General features: G+C 50.5%; 1 long non-coding RNA gene across 1 annotated transcript; it reads right to left on the reverse strand.

Annotated features, from left to right (window-relative positions):
• Positions 1-2,973: 2,973 nt before the first annotated feature.
• On the reverse strand, positions 2,974-5,327 carry LOC311581142. Its single transcript, XR_014773661.1, has 3 exons — positions 5,191-5,327; positions 3,856-3,941; positions 2,974-3,653 (listed from the first exon to the last, which is right to left on the reverse strand). It is a non-coding gene; the product is annotated as an uncharacterized lncRNA (long non-coding RNA).
• Between the last annotated feature and the right edge of the window lie 6,960 nt (positions 5,328-12,287).

Raw genomic sequence — 12,287 nt, forward strand, 5'->3', positions numbered from 1 at the left:
CAGCCATGTGGCGTGGCTTGTGGCACCTGCGTCTTTACCGTGTACCCTGCACCTACTCTGCAGACGAGGAAACTGGGGACATTGCCTGACGTTGCTGTGACCAGCTGAAGATGCGCAATGTTTTGTTTTGTTTGAGACACTGTCTCACATTTAGCCCAGACTGGCCTAAAATTCACTAGGTTGGGGCTGGAGATATGGCTCAGTGGTTAAGGGCAATGACTACTCTTCCGGAGGTCCCAGGTTCGAATCCCAGCACCCACATGGCAGCTCACAACTGTCTGTAACTCCAAGATCTAACACATTCACATAGACATGCATGCAGGCAAAACACCAATGCACATAAAATAAAGGTAAATAAAAAAAATTTTTTTAATTCACTAGGTTACCCAAGTTAGTCTCAAACTCACAATGATCCTCCTGCCTCAGCCTCCCAAGTGCTAGGACTCCAGATGTACACCACGTTGCCTGATTTAGATGAAGGATTTAAAGACTATGTATGCTATGTGTGCGCATGGGTTTGTGTGTGTGTGTGTGTGCTATGTGTGTGCATGGGTTTGTGTGTGTGTGTGCGTGTGTGTGTGTGTGTGTGTGTGTGTGTGTGTGTGTGTGTGTGTGAGTGCAGGTGCTACAGATGCGGGAGGAGACGGGTCCTATCCCTGGAGACAGAGTTGGAGGTGGGTATAAGCTGTGTGACATGGGCGCTGGGAGCTGACCTCGGATCCTCTGCAAGAGCGGCACGCACTGTTAACCCCGGAGCCATCCTCTCAGTCCAAATCATCTTCTCCTTAAGCTGCACACGAAGGGACGTGCACATATAAGGAGCACCTCCTGTATAAGCTGAGGGGTTTGGCACCAGGTGTATACACTGAGGACATGACCACTCCAAGGTATGGGTTGAGGGGAAAGTTTCTGTTGTGGATACGAGAGAGAAGAGCCAGAAGCATCTAGGAGAGTTCAGAGCAGACAAAGTAGTAGGCGGAACGTGGCCAGAAGACTGGACCCGAGAGACTGAAAAAGGAAGACAGGGGATCAGCTAGAGAGGAAATAGAAAGCGCTGGCAAAACACACACACACACACACACACACACACACACACACACACAGAGACAGAGACAGAGACAGAGACAGAGAGAACACTTGGGAGGAGGAGGGAGGGGAGGCCAGGAGGCCAGCATGGGCTTGAAATGTGTGACAGGAACTTGCGGTGCTGAGGGAGCCAGACAGTCAGCACACGCGCTATGGAGTGCTAATAGGCACCACAGAGAGCCATTTGTTTCTTCTGCCAGTGATGGGAGATTTTGGTAGAGGGGGACCAGCTTCTCAAGCTCCTGAGGAACGCTGGCTTCTGTCTCACTGCCAGAATCTGGGGAAGTGGAGTCTGCTCTGGATCTGACATCTCCCAGCTCTGCCGCTGGCCGTCAGGGGCATCTCTCCCACTCACTCTGGAATGAGTGCAGGCCTCATGTAGGTGTCCACAGCTGCTGCGTGCTCACGGTCACAATGACCACATCCTACCTAGCAGGCAGCATTTCACAGCGCACTCCTTCCATCCCCTCTTCTGGAATGTTCCCTGAGCCTTGGCGAGCAGCTTTTTCTTACTCGCTTAGCAACCCTGAGCCAGTTAGGGAGCCTTTTAGTACCTTTGTCGGTTTAAAAAGACATAAAGAGCAAGATGAGTGGCGGATGCGAGGCTTCTCCATAAATGGGACTTGTTAAAATAGCAGTAATGAGAATTATCATTACGATAATGATAGCTATTATTATCACTTAACACATTTATAAGCCCCAGGAAAGCCCTAATGGAATGTCAGAGCTTCCTCTCGGGGTGGTTTTCTGTACAGATGATGACTGGCTAGTGTCTCATCTCATTATATGAAGCCATGAAGCCGCAAAGCCCAGAGTAGTTCTGGGTGCAAAGCTGGTGAGGGACACCAGCGAGCCGGTCGGAGCGGACTGCAGCAGGAATTCCATCGCGCGACTCGCTCAGCCTGTGAGCCCTGACGGATGCTCTGTTCCTGGCCTTTACGGAAGCCTCTTGTGTCTTTAAAAGAGTGAGCAAGTCTCGCCCACACCACCCCAGCCTGGCTCAGGTCATCAGAACAGAGAGAAATCTGACCTCCCACATGCTAGCTGGAACCCAGGAACCCAGGGCCTGGGGACTCCAGGACAGCTGATGGCCGATGTCTAGGGCCTGACTCACTTCCTGTCTTCCATGGGATACCCGTGTCAGTTCCCAGCATTTGGGTTTGATGTCCTAATTCTAGCGTAGGGTCTACCACAGGTGTCGGATCTGGCTTGTGCTCTTGGCCCCTGGGACTCCCTGCCTTGCCCTTCCCCATGCATGTGGCTCCCGTGTGACTCAGTCACAGCAGATGTGACTGAATTCCTGAAGAAATCTCTCTTTCCACTTAAACTTACTGAACAGATATGCAAGGAACAAGCCATGCTGGGAAACCAAGCTCTGCTTCCCAAGCATCCTTCTTCATGGTGGATAGGAGTCAGTGGACACACAATCCAACGGGGTCCCTCGCTGGGCTCACAAGAGTTAACTGCACATCACCGCCTTCCCTGCTCCAGCTCCACACTGCCCCTTCTTACACCACCATCTCCTTGCACCAATGTTTGTCCTATGCTCGGCTCTGAGAGGGCCCGGCCCACACAATCTTCATTCTCCCAGGAAGAGAATATTCACTCAGGGTTCCTGTGCACCAGCCAAGGGCCAGTCCTCACCTTCTGCCGCCTCTGAGCTGGCTTCATCATACTTGCTTTGCTAATGAGAAAGTGGAGGTCATGGTGACACCAAGTGACTCATCCAGGATCTTTGGGGCTTCAAAAGTCTTGCACACCCTGTCATGTGACCTACCTTTGATACCTTCTGCCCTGGGTCTCTGCCCTGCTGGATAAGCCTTGCTGCTGGTACAGAACTGAGCGGGCACTGCACGCTGTGTGACTACCTTAGAAGGTGTGAACTGAGTGGGTGCTGCATGCTGTGTGACTACCTTGGAAGGTGTGAACAATGTCTGGTCTGTTCTACCCAGACAGCATGCAACAACAGACTGAAGAAATTATTTTACCCAAGTCTAGCTTGGTGTCCCAGTGGGTCTACTGGGGCTACCTATAAAAGCGTGGGTGACCTACCGGCAAATGCATGAGCAAAAACTCCCACCCCAGCGAGGGTCCTTGAAAGCTGCATCGTGGAGCTCTTCCTGTCCCCGCCGTTGTTGCAGCTTGTGTAACTTTGGGGAGAGGCTTCGTGCATGTTCTAAGTTTTTTTGCAGCTTCCATATTGAGTTTGTTTCCCTCCTGAGGCTTAAGTTCTATTTACTTCCCAAGTCTTCAGGTCTTCCCTCCTCCCTCCCGAAGGGAGGAGAGAACTGCACAACACTGCAGATAAAAGGCAAATACCACTACACCAGTTATCACTATAAAGACAGGATGCTGTAACCGCGACAGCCAGCTCAGCCCACAGAGCCAGCCACACCGGTATTTTAAGACTCCTCCTGGGCAGGGATGAGAAGTGTGTGAGAGCGTGGAGGTTGGCACAGGGATGGTGTGCCGTCCTCACCACCAGGCTGCGTAGGAAGGTGAGGTGCAGATATTCGGCTTGGAGGCAGTCCTGCTGCCTGGCCATGAACCCCCGAACTGTTGACTCCCTACAAAGGATAGAGACTTCTACTTCTTGCCCCCCCCCCCCGCTCCCCCCTCCCCCGCCACTCCCCTCCAGAGGCCACATGAGTTTGCCATTCTGTTTTCTCATGCTGGCCCCCAGCTTCACGGGGCTGCCTGGGCTGAAGTCAGGAGCATAGGCTGACAATGGTCCCACCACCTGCACAGAGAGGCTGACGGACGTTTCACCTGAAGGATTTTCCAATGATCACTGCTCCGTGGCTGAGGCCAGACCCAACTTAGACAGGGCAAATCAAACAACGGCCGTGCTCCAGCTCGGATCAAAGAAAACAGAAGACCGCTCATATGTATTTCTACTGCTTGAGAGCCTACGCGCTGGCTACTAATCTGTCCACTGACTAGCCAAGAACCCTCGGAAGCTCAGTTTGTCAGACTAGTCATTACAAGGACCCGGATCCTCAATGTCAGGAAATGTCACTGGAAACTGGTGAACATTGGTAGGTGTGACCAACAGAGGCGGTCTGTTCGCCTCCTGTGAGCTGGCTTCGTTGAGTTCCCTGTAGTGGGAGAGGGAACCACAGCAGCACTAGAGGAAAAACACAACAACACAAACAAGAAAAATAGCATCCAACCATGAGACAGCTACCACATAATGCACAGAGCACCCCAGGGAGAGACGTGGGGACCTGTTCCGGCAAGTGTGTGTTCTGGATGCAGTGGAAGCTAACTGGAGAAAAAGGAGGGAGCAAGGCCTGGAAGCATCTGTGCAGAGCAAAGACTCAGGTGAGGAGTGTTGTTCGTGAGATAGAGCTGGAAGCTTCACCTGTCGGTGTTCTGTGATATGGGCAGCAGGACTCGGCTTCAGCAGAGAGGAAGGAAACAGTGGCAGCAAGCAGCCGATAGTGTATCAGTCAGGGACTGCTGCTTGAGGAACGGCCCCCGCCATTAGGTGGCTTACAACAAGCAGTCTCGCATTAGCGGCACGTCACGCTGCAGTGGCTATACTTTGAGCTTTTTAAAGGTCTGTACTAGGTGTCCATTCTCTCTGGGCCAGTGGCCACCCACCCGTGGCTTCTCCTTTCATAACAAAAGTCAGAAGAGCAAGCCAAAGAAAGCAAAGAGGACTGTTTTAGGGCTTTGCTTCAACCAAGCTCTGTAATATTCCATCGGCCTGAGCCCACTCTGTACAGAAAAAGGTTGTGAATGAATAGATGGGGGTCTGAAAGGTGTGTGTGTGTGTGTGTGTGTGTGTGTGTGTGTGTGTGTGTGTGTGTGTATGTATTTCAAAGAAAAGAGCTACAAGCTACACAGCCAGGAGAATTGCAGTGTTTCAAGCCACCCACAGGTCCACCTCTCTGAAAACCATCCGAGGCTCCAGCTCTTCCTCACCTCTGGCCCTGCACCCTCTCGTGATTGACAGAAGCATAGCACCTTTGGGTACCAATATCATTCCCCGACCTCACATGGTGAGGCCTCTTGGGCGGTTTATGTATTCCTGCTCAGCCCCCATCACCTGTGGGCAACAAGGGTTTCAAAAGTCCTGGAAGCCCTTCCTCCACTTACCAAGAAGCCGGGGTCCCCTGGGAGGGCACGTGTGCTAATGCGTCTCAGCATCTCCTCTGGGACTGTGCTTTTGGCTGCTCCATGGCTCAAAGCTAAAACTTTTTATTCCAACTGGTGATTTTCCTCTTGGCCGGAGCTGAGGCTTCTGTTTCTATAAGCAGAGCCCTGGTTGCTAAGCGACAGCTTTACTCTGCATCCTGGAGGCAGCTGAGGCAGCAAGGAGCCAAAGAGACCTGAAGCTTCCACCGGAAGAGTAAAAGTATGAAGTCTAGGGGAAGAGAGACCCTGTGTTAATTGGAGAGTTACATAACAGCCAGACACAGTTCTAACGTCTCCTCGCCACTCTGCTAAGACCAGTGGGATATATCTGAATGCAGTTATTAAAATAGGGGAGAAAGGGAGTGGGGTGGGAGCCAAGCTGACAAATATAGCTGGCCTTTTTTGATCGGGAGAGGAAACTTCTAATTAAGCAGCTCTTTTGGGCCTCATCCATCAGGCCTGCACCTTCATTAGCCTCTCTGGTTGTTAGCAGAACTTATTAAAACAATTAAATCTGCAGCCACCAGCCTCTCTGACAGCTGTGCCAGAAATTTAAACTTTTCATTAAAAGTGAACGGAGGCTCTGCAAATCAATAAGAAACCGATGAGCCCAGCGAGGAGGAGTGGGGGGAGCTCGGAGATGACCCTCAAAGGGAGTAGCCAAAGGAGGGGAAACCTGCGAGATCTCACCAAGGCCAGCCTGGTCTACAAAGCAAATCCAGGACAAGCTAAGGCTACATAGAGAGGTCCTTTCTTGAAAAAAACAAAAAACAAAAAAATTTAAAAATTAAATAAAAAAGAATATACAGGCCAGCAAATAAACACACACGAATCTGATGGCTTTGGTGCACTTCCTGGAAGATGGGAGGCCTTTCCAGGAAGAAATGTGCCCTAACCTGAAAAGTCTTAAACACACCCACACCTTCGGGATGAATAAAGTGGCTCCTTCATTTACAAAGAGGTCCATCAAATTATTGGCAAAAGGAGAGAAATTTGAAGGAAAACAAACAAACAAACAAACAACAAACCCAAACCTCATAACAGGATATTAGATAAATAAAATATTTTTTATTTATTTGTATGACACATGCATGTGTGTGTGTGGTGTATGTATGTGTGCCTGTGCCTTTTTTTGTATATGTGTGTGTATGCATGTGTGTAATCATACATGCAGAGGCCACAGGTCAAGTGTCTTCTACTGTCACTCTCTGGACCCAGAATTCACAGACTGTCTAGACTAGCTGCTCAGCACGCTCTGGGGACTTAGCTCTCTCTGGACCCAGCCCTACCCTGCTCCTTTTATGCGGATGGTGCTTCATCCCCATCCCTAGACACAGCCATCACTATATTGCTATTCTTGCCGTGAGTGCAGCCTGATGGTCTCTGAGACACCACAGATGGCTACAGTCACACACACACACACACACACACACACACACACACACACGTACAGCCTGCCCTTCCTTCTGGCTTTGACATTCTCCTCATCCCTTTTCTGTGAGCTTTGGAGGGGCTGCTGCATGCACGCATACACACACACACACACACACACACACACACACACACACACACACTTCTTTTCCCAGCACAGGGACGCTGTGTTGTGGCAGCCATCACTTATTCTCAGTAGTTTGACCAGTTATGAGTCTCTGCAGTATCCTCCTGCTAGAAAAATGTTTCCCCTGACTAAGGCAGCAGTGGCAATAAGGTAAGAGCATAAACGTAAATCGTATGAAGGGAACGTGCCAGGCAAAGCATGTCCATTTAATAAAATCTCAGCAGCAGCTTCTCCTGAGCCCTGCAGTTTCCTAGACATGAATGGTTGCTTTGGCCTACAGTTCCAAACATGGCTCCCCACTCAGGAGCCTTAAATCCACCTGGAAAATGTTAGTTGCAGCCCTGCACCCGTGCTCACACCTAGCTGTGAGAAAAACACTGTGGGGAAAGCACCGCCAAGCAGAAGGAGCCGGCCTCCCTCCTCTTTTCTGTTTCCAGGCTGAAGAAGTGGTTCAAAAGCCACCGCTTGTCAACTGCAGTCACAGACGTCTGTGGTTGCTGCCCAAATGAGCAGACTCACGTACCCCAACATGTTTGTAGCCTTGCCTAAGAACTTACTTCTGTTTGACCAATAAAAAGCCAACACATCCGGGCAGGCAAATGGAGGGGCATGGCTAATGTTCCCAGGCTTTGGGAGACAGAGAGAATCTTGGGAAGGAAAAAGGCGATGAGGAGGAAGAGGAAGGAGGCGGTGCCATGGGTGAGGTGGAGGAGAAGCACATGGCAGGCGTGGATGGAAGGTTCAGCCCAGACAAAGAACATTAGCAACTATTTGGGACTATGGATGAGAGGCTCGGTAGAAATGATTAGAAGCAGATGGCATGGGATCGAGGCAGAGTATCTGATGCCTGCCCCACTATGGGAGGTAGTTTAGGAGATTAACACCTGCCCTGCCCCAGGTGAACCATGGCTTGTTTTAAATATAACAGGTGTCTGTGTTTTCATAGATTGATAGTGGGTTAGAAAATACCCCCACAATAATAATTATAGGGCTAATAGTAAACATTTATCAGGCCCTACTTCTACATTGACCACAACATGTCGGTTACACTGTTCTCTCTACCCTCAGATTTCAAAACCAGTTGTTCTAGGCTGGGCTGCAACTTAGCGGAACTTAACCAGCATGTGCTAGACTCTGGGTTCGACATCCAGTGTCACACACACACACACACACACACACACACACACACACACACACACATCTATTGTTAGGCACAGTGGCACACTTATTTAATCCCAGCACCCATGAGGCGGAGGCAGGTGGGTCTCTGGGAGTTCCAGGCCAGCCAAAGTTACATAGTGAGACCCTGTCTCTTACACACACACACACACACACACACACACACACACACACACACACACACACAACCACCACTTCCTCATTATTGTGAAGGATTGATTCAGGTACCCCACAAGGATCAGAATCTATGGATGCTCAAGTCTCTTCTACAAAACTCAGAAGCTTCCACACTCTCCTCCAGGTGCCAGGAGCTCTGTGCTGCTTTTAGTGTCAGCTGTGAGGTAAGTGATAGGTATGGAGCCATGAAATTGTATTGCTTAGGAAACGACAACAAGAAAAAAAAAAAGCATACATTGTTGCAATCTGTTTGACACTTTTCCCGTTGTTATGGCAAAATACTTGACAAAGTAACTTCATGAAGGAAGCACTCGTTGGTCTTGGCTCAAGATTGGCGAGACAATCTATTGTGCAGTTGTGAGGACAGCAGGAATGTGAGGCTGCCGGTCACACTGCGTCACAGTCAGCAAGCAGAGACAGACGAATGCCTGCACTCAGCTTGCTTTCCTTGTTTTAGTCTGGGACCCCCAGGCCATAGGACAGTCCCACGGCCGCCCACCGTCCCTAATCAAGATAATCCCTCACAGGCACCTGGCCCTGAGGTCCATCAAGCTGACAACGGTCATGGCTGCTCACGTGCATGCACGCCTGTGTGTGCTCTGTGAGATACTCTTAAAGTGCTTTCAATGTGTGTTCTGTTGACTCCCAGGGATACAGAACACTGATTGTAGTGAGAGCCCAAGCATCCATCTCATGTACGTCTTAGAGAGTTGGAAGGAAGGATGCAGACATGTGAGAACAGTGTTAGGGGAACAGAGGATGACGGGAGGAGAAGGGAGGGGACCAGGGGCAGAAAAATCAATTAAAAACTCCTGACTCTCAATAGCCATCTGTACCGTTTACTGTTTTACACTGAGACTCTGTCTCTATACGGTTTTGAAATGACCGCCATTCTAAACTGTTGAGGGCCATGAGCCAAGCTCAGCAAGGGCATTTAAATGAGATAAAAAACAAAAGACTTCAAGGAGGGAACCCAGGATGGACGTGGGGTAGAGGTGCTTGGCGGATAAAGGGGAGGGGCCTCTCGGAGAAACAGATGAGCTGGGATGTAAGGTAGTTTTGATCCCTAAGGGTCTGGAGCTGCTCTCAGTGCCAAGCCACAGACCGGAGTTAGCTTATCCAGAGGCTGCTGGGAGATGGGTAAAGCCTGACGCCCTGTCTCTGAGATGGAGGAGGAGGACAGGGAGAGAGTGTCTTCACCCAGCGCCGATCCGCTGCTGGGCCCACGGCTTGGGGCCTGAAGTGAAAATATAATCTGCTAATTAAGCCTGCTGTCTAAAAGGCGGTTTGGTTTTTCCCCCTGTATAGCTGTCAGAAAGAGCAATACTGAGCACAAAACAAAGGAGCTTTTTTTTTTTTTCATTCCCGCCTTAATCATTATTTCAAGCACCACACCTGCTTGATGTAATTACAGGCTCTTGCTACCGACAGAAGCTGCTTTTCGGGGGACTCAGAAGCCACTTCCCTGCTCAGCCAGAAAGTGGGCCCAGCTCTGTGAAAGGTTTTCTCAACGAGGAACACCTCTCTCCCGGCCTAGGTTAGCCAGGACGGCTTCCTAGCACTTGGCAATGGGCAAGTGTGAGTAAGCCAACTTCATGCCAGCTAGCCCCCACTTTCCAGCGTGTCCTTCTTGTGACTTTAAATCCTCTCAGACTCCGACCTCCTCCTGTGTAGCCGCTCTGTGGCCCTTTGAGACAACCTTCAGTCCCCGGGCCTTGCTCAGTACTCAGCCTTCCGGGTCTGGCTGCAGGTTGCCCCATTGGGTTCTGCGTTCTTTGAGGCTTTGGAGAAATCCAACAAGGAGAGGAGTGTGGGGTTCAGGGGTCTTCTTGCCTCGTACCAACTATGACATTTTCTGCCTAACTATGTAGCTTAATTTTTAAGAAGGATTCTGCTACCAAGTTGGTGGCCACTGAATGGGCCCCGAACTGCCCTCAAGTGGGGGCTCTAGTTTCAGTGCTCCTGTGGGATTCTGGGCTCACAGCCTGAACCATGCCCATCCCCAGAGCCTCTAGGGGGAAGTCTACTGGCCTTGTCGTTTGGCCAGTGTCACAAAAGTTGCCTTCACATCCTGGGGCCTAAGAGAGGAGTTGTTTGTGTGCCGATAGCCTCCGAGGAGGACCCACAAAGAACCGTTTCCCTCTCCTTTTTAGGTCTACGCTTTTGAGTGCTTCCCGTCCTCCTCCTGGTCAACCGTGGCTCCCTTCTGTCATCCCCACCACGACACCCTGCCCAAACTCTAGGATCCGGGTAACCAGGACCTGCACCCCCTGAGCCGTGAGCCAGGACAAACTTCCTCTCCTTCAAGTTCTTCACCTGTATCTTGTCACAATGATGGTGGGCACAGAGGCAGAAGGGCCTCAGGTCTCTCTGAGGCCATGGAGCGCTGGCTAGCTGTCCCAATGGCGGTTTTATGTTTCGCTAGGAAACCCTGGGGAGCGATAACCCACAGCAGTCTCCTTCCTCAGCCTCAGCCTTGGCCCGGAAGCCGTGAGATAAGCTTGCTTCTTAGCACACCTGTCGCCTCCCAAGCCCAAGGCAGCAGCCGATCACAGATGTGCTTCATCTGAGCAATGATTTGCTTAGGAGGAACCAAAGCCCCAACGATGTGCGCTTCGCCGGGCTTCACCCGCAGCGCTCGAGGCTGGAGACCCGTAACACTGGCTGCATTTACTCAAAGGCCTGTGGGAGCTGATTGAAGTGGGCATTTATCGTCAGCCTTGCCCAGAACTGTTATAATTCCCATGCAGTCTGCATCCCGAAACATGTCCTAATTAGAAAGGAATCAAGCCGGGCATGGTGGCACACACCTTTAATCCCAGCACTCCCGAGGCAGAGGCAGAGGCAGGCGGATTGCTGTGAGTTCGAAGCTAGCCTTATCTACAAAGCAAGTCCAAGACAGCCAAGGCTAACAGAGAGAGACAAAGAAAAAAGAGAAAGGAATCAAACTGTCTCATCAAACCGACTAGTAATAAATAGCTCACACCCAAGGGTTCCGAGGATGGTAGAGCACCATCCAAGAAACGGGAGGACCATCATCTCCAACTCCCCGTTCATCGCAGCCCTGGGTCTCGTACTGTACTGTTTGCATTTCAAGCCGTGGCATAAACACCTGGGGAGAAGCTCAGTTGGTGCAATGGCCGTACAAGCCTGAGGGCCTCAGTTCTACCCTCAGGAGCCGCGGCAAAAAGTTGGACTTGGTAGTGCACGCACTTGTAATTACAGCACTGTGGAGCTGGAGTCAGACCCTCGGGGCTTTCTGGCCAGCCAGTCTTGTCAAATTGCTGAGCTCCTGGCCACTGAAGATGCTCTGTCTCAACAAGCAAGGTGCATGGCATTTGAGGCCATCTCAAGCCTCTCTGTACACACACACAAGCACACACATACACACACACACACACACACACACACACACACACACACACACACACACAGAGCCTCACATGCATGCAGCACAAATTGGATGTATCTTTTTTTAAAGCCATTTCTCCCCAAGGGCTTAAAACACATTTACCAATCTAAAGTAATTCTACCTCTTCTTATTTGAGTCTTTTTATATGAATATATATATATATATATATATATATATATATATATATATATATATATATATATATATGCACCCTTTACAACCCTCCTGTCAGTTCTGGAGGAAGCACACACTTTATACGTTTATGATATGGCAATGAGGAAGGGTTGGGCCCTGCCAGCCTCCCTAGAGCTGCACCCAGCCCCTCCCTGCCGCGTTCCCAGCACTGGAGTCTGTTGACTGAGCTGTGGCTGCCATGGCCTGGTGTGAGTGCAGGGCTTGGGGTGGTGTTTCTGATTCAGGCTGTGGCCTTGCCACTGTCCCTGGCCAGGAGGCCTCTAAATAGGAGGTGCTGCGGTTCTTATCTGAAATGCACCCCTGTTCTGTCCGGAGAATGATTTGCGGAAGACTTGCTTTTAGTTTCAAGCTAATGAACTCTGTTAAGCATGTAGCAAACAGAACAAAAGAGCAAGTAGCAAGCCGCAGACGGGGGACACCATCAAACCAGGCACTGACAACATCCAGCAGAGACAGCTGGGGCTGGGGGGACAGTCCAGTTGGTAAAGCGTTTATTGCGCAAGCGAGATCTATTCTCAGCACCTGCAAAGAGGCAGG

Source organism: Acomys minous, assembly GCF_964271855.1.
Source record: "Acomys minous genome assembly, chromosome: 13".
Taxonomy (NCBI): domain Eukaryota; kingdom Metazoa; phylum Chordata; class Mammalia; order Rodentia; family Muridae; genus Acomys; species Acomys minous.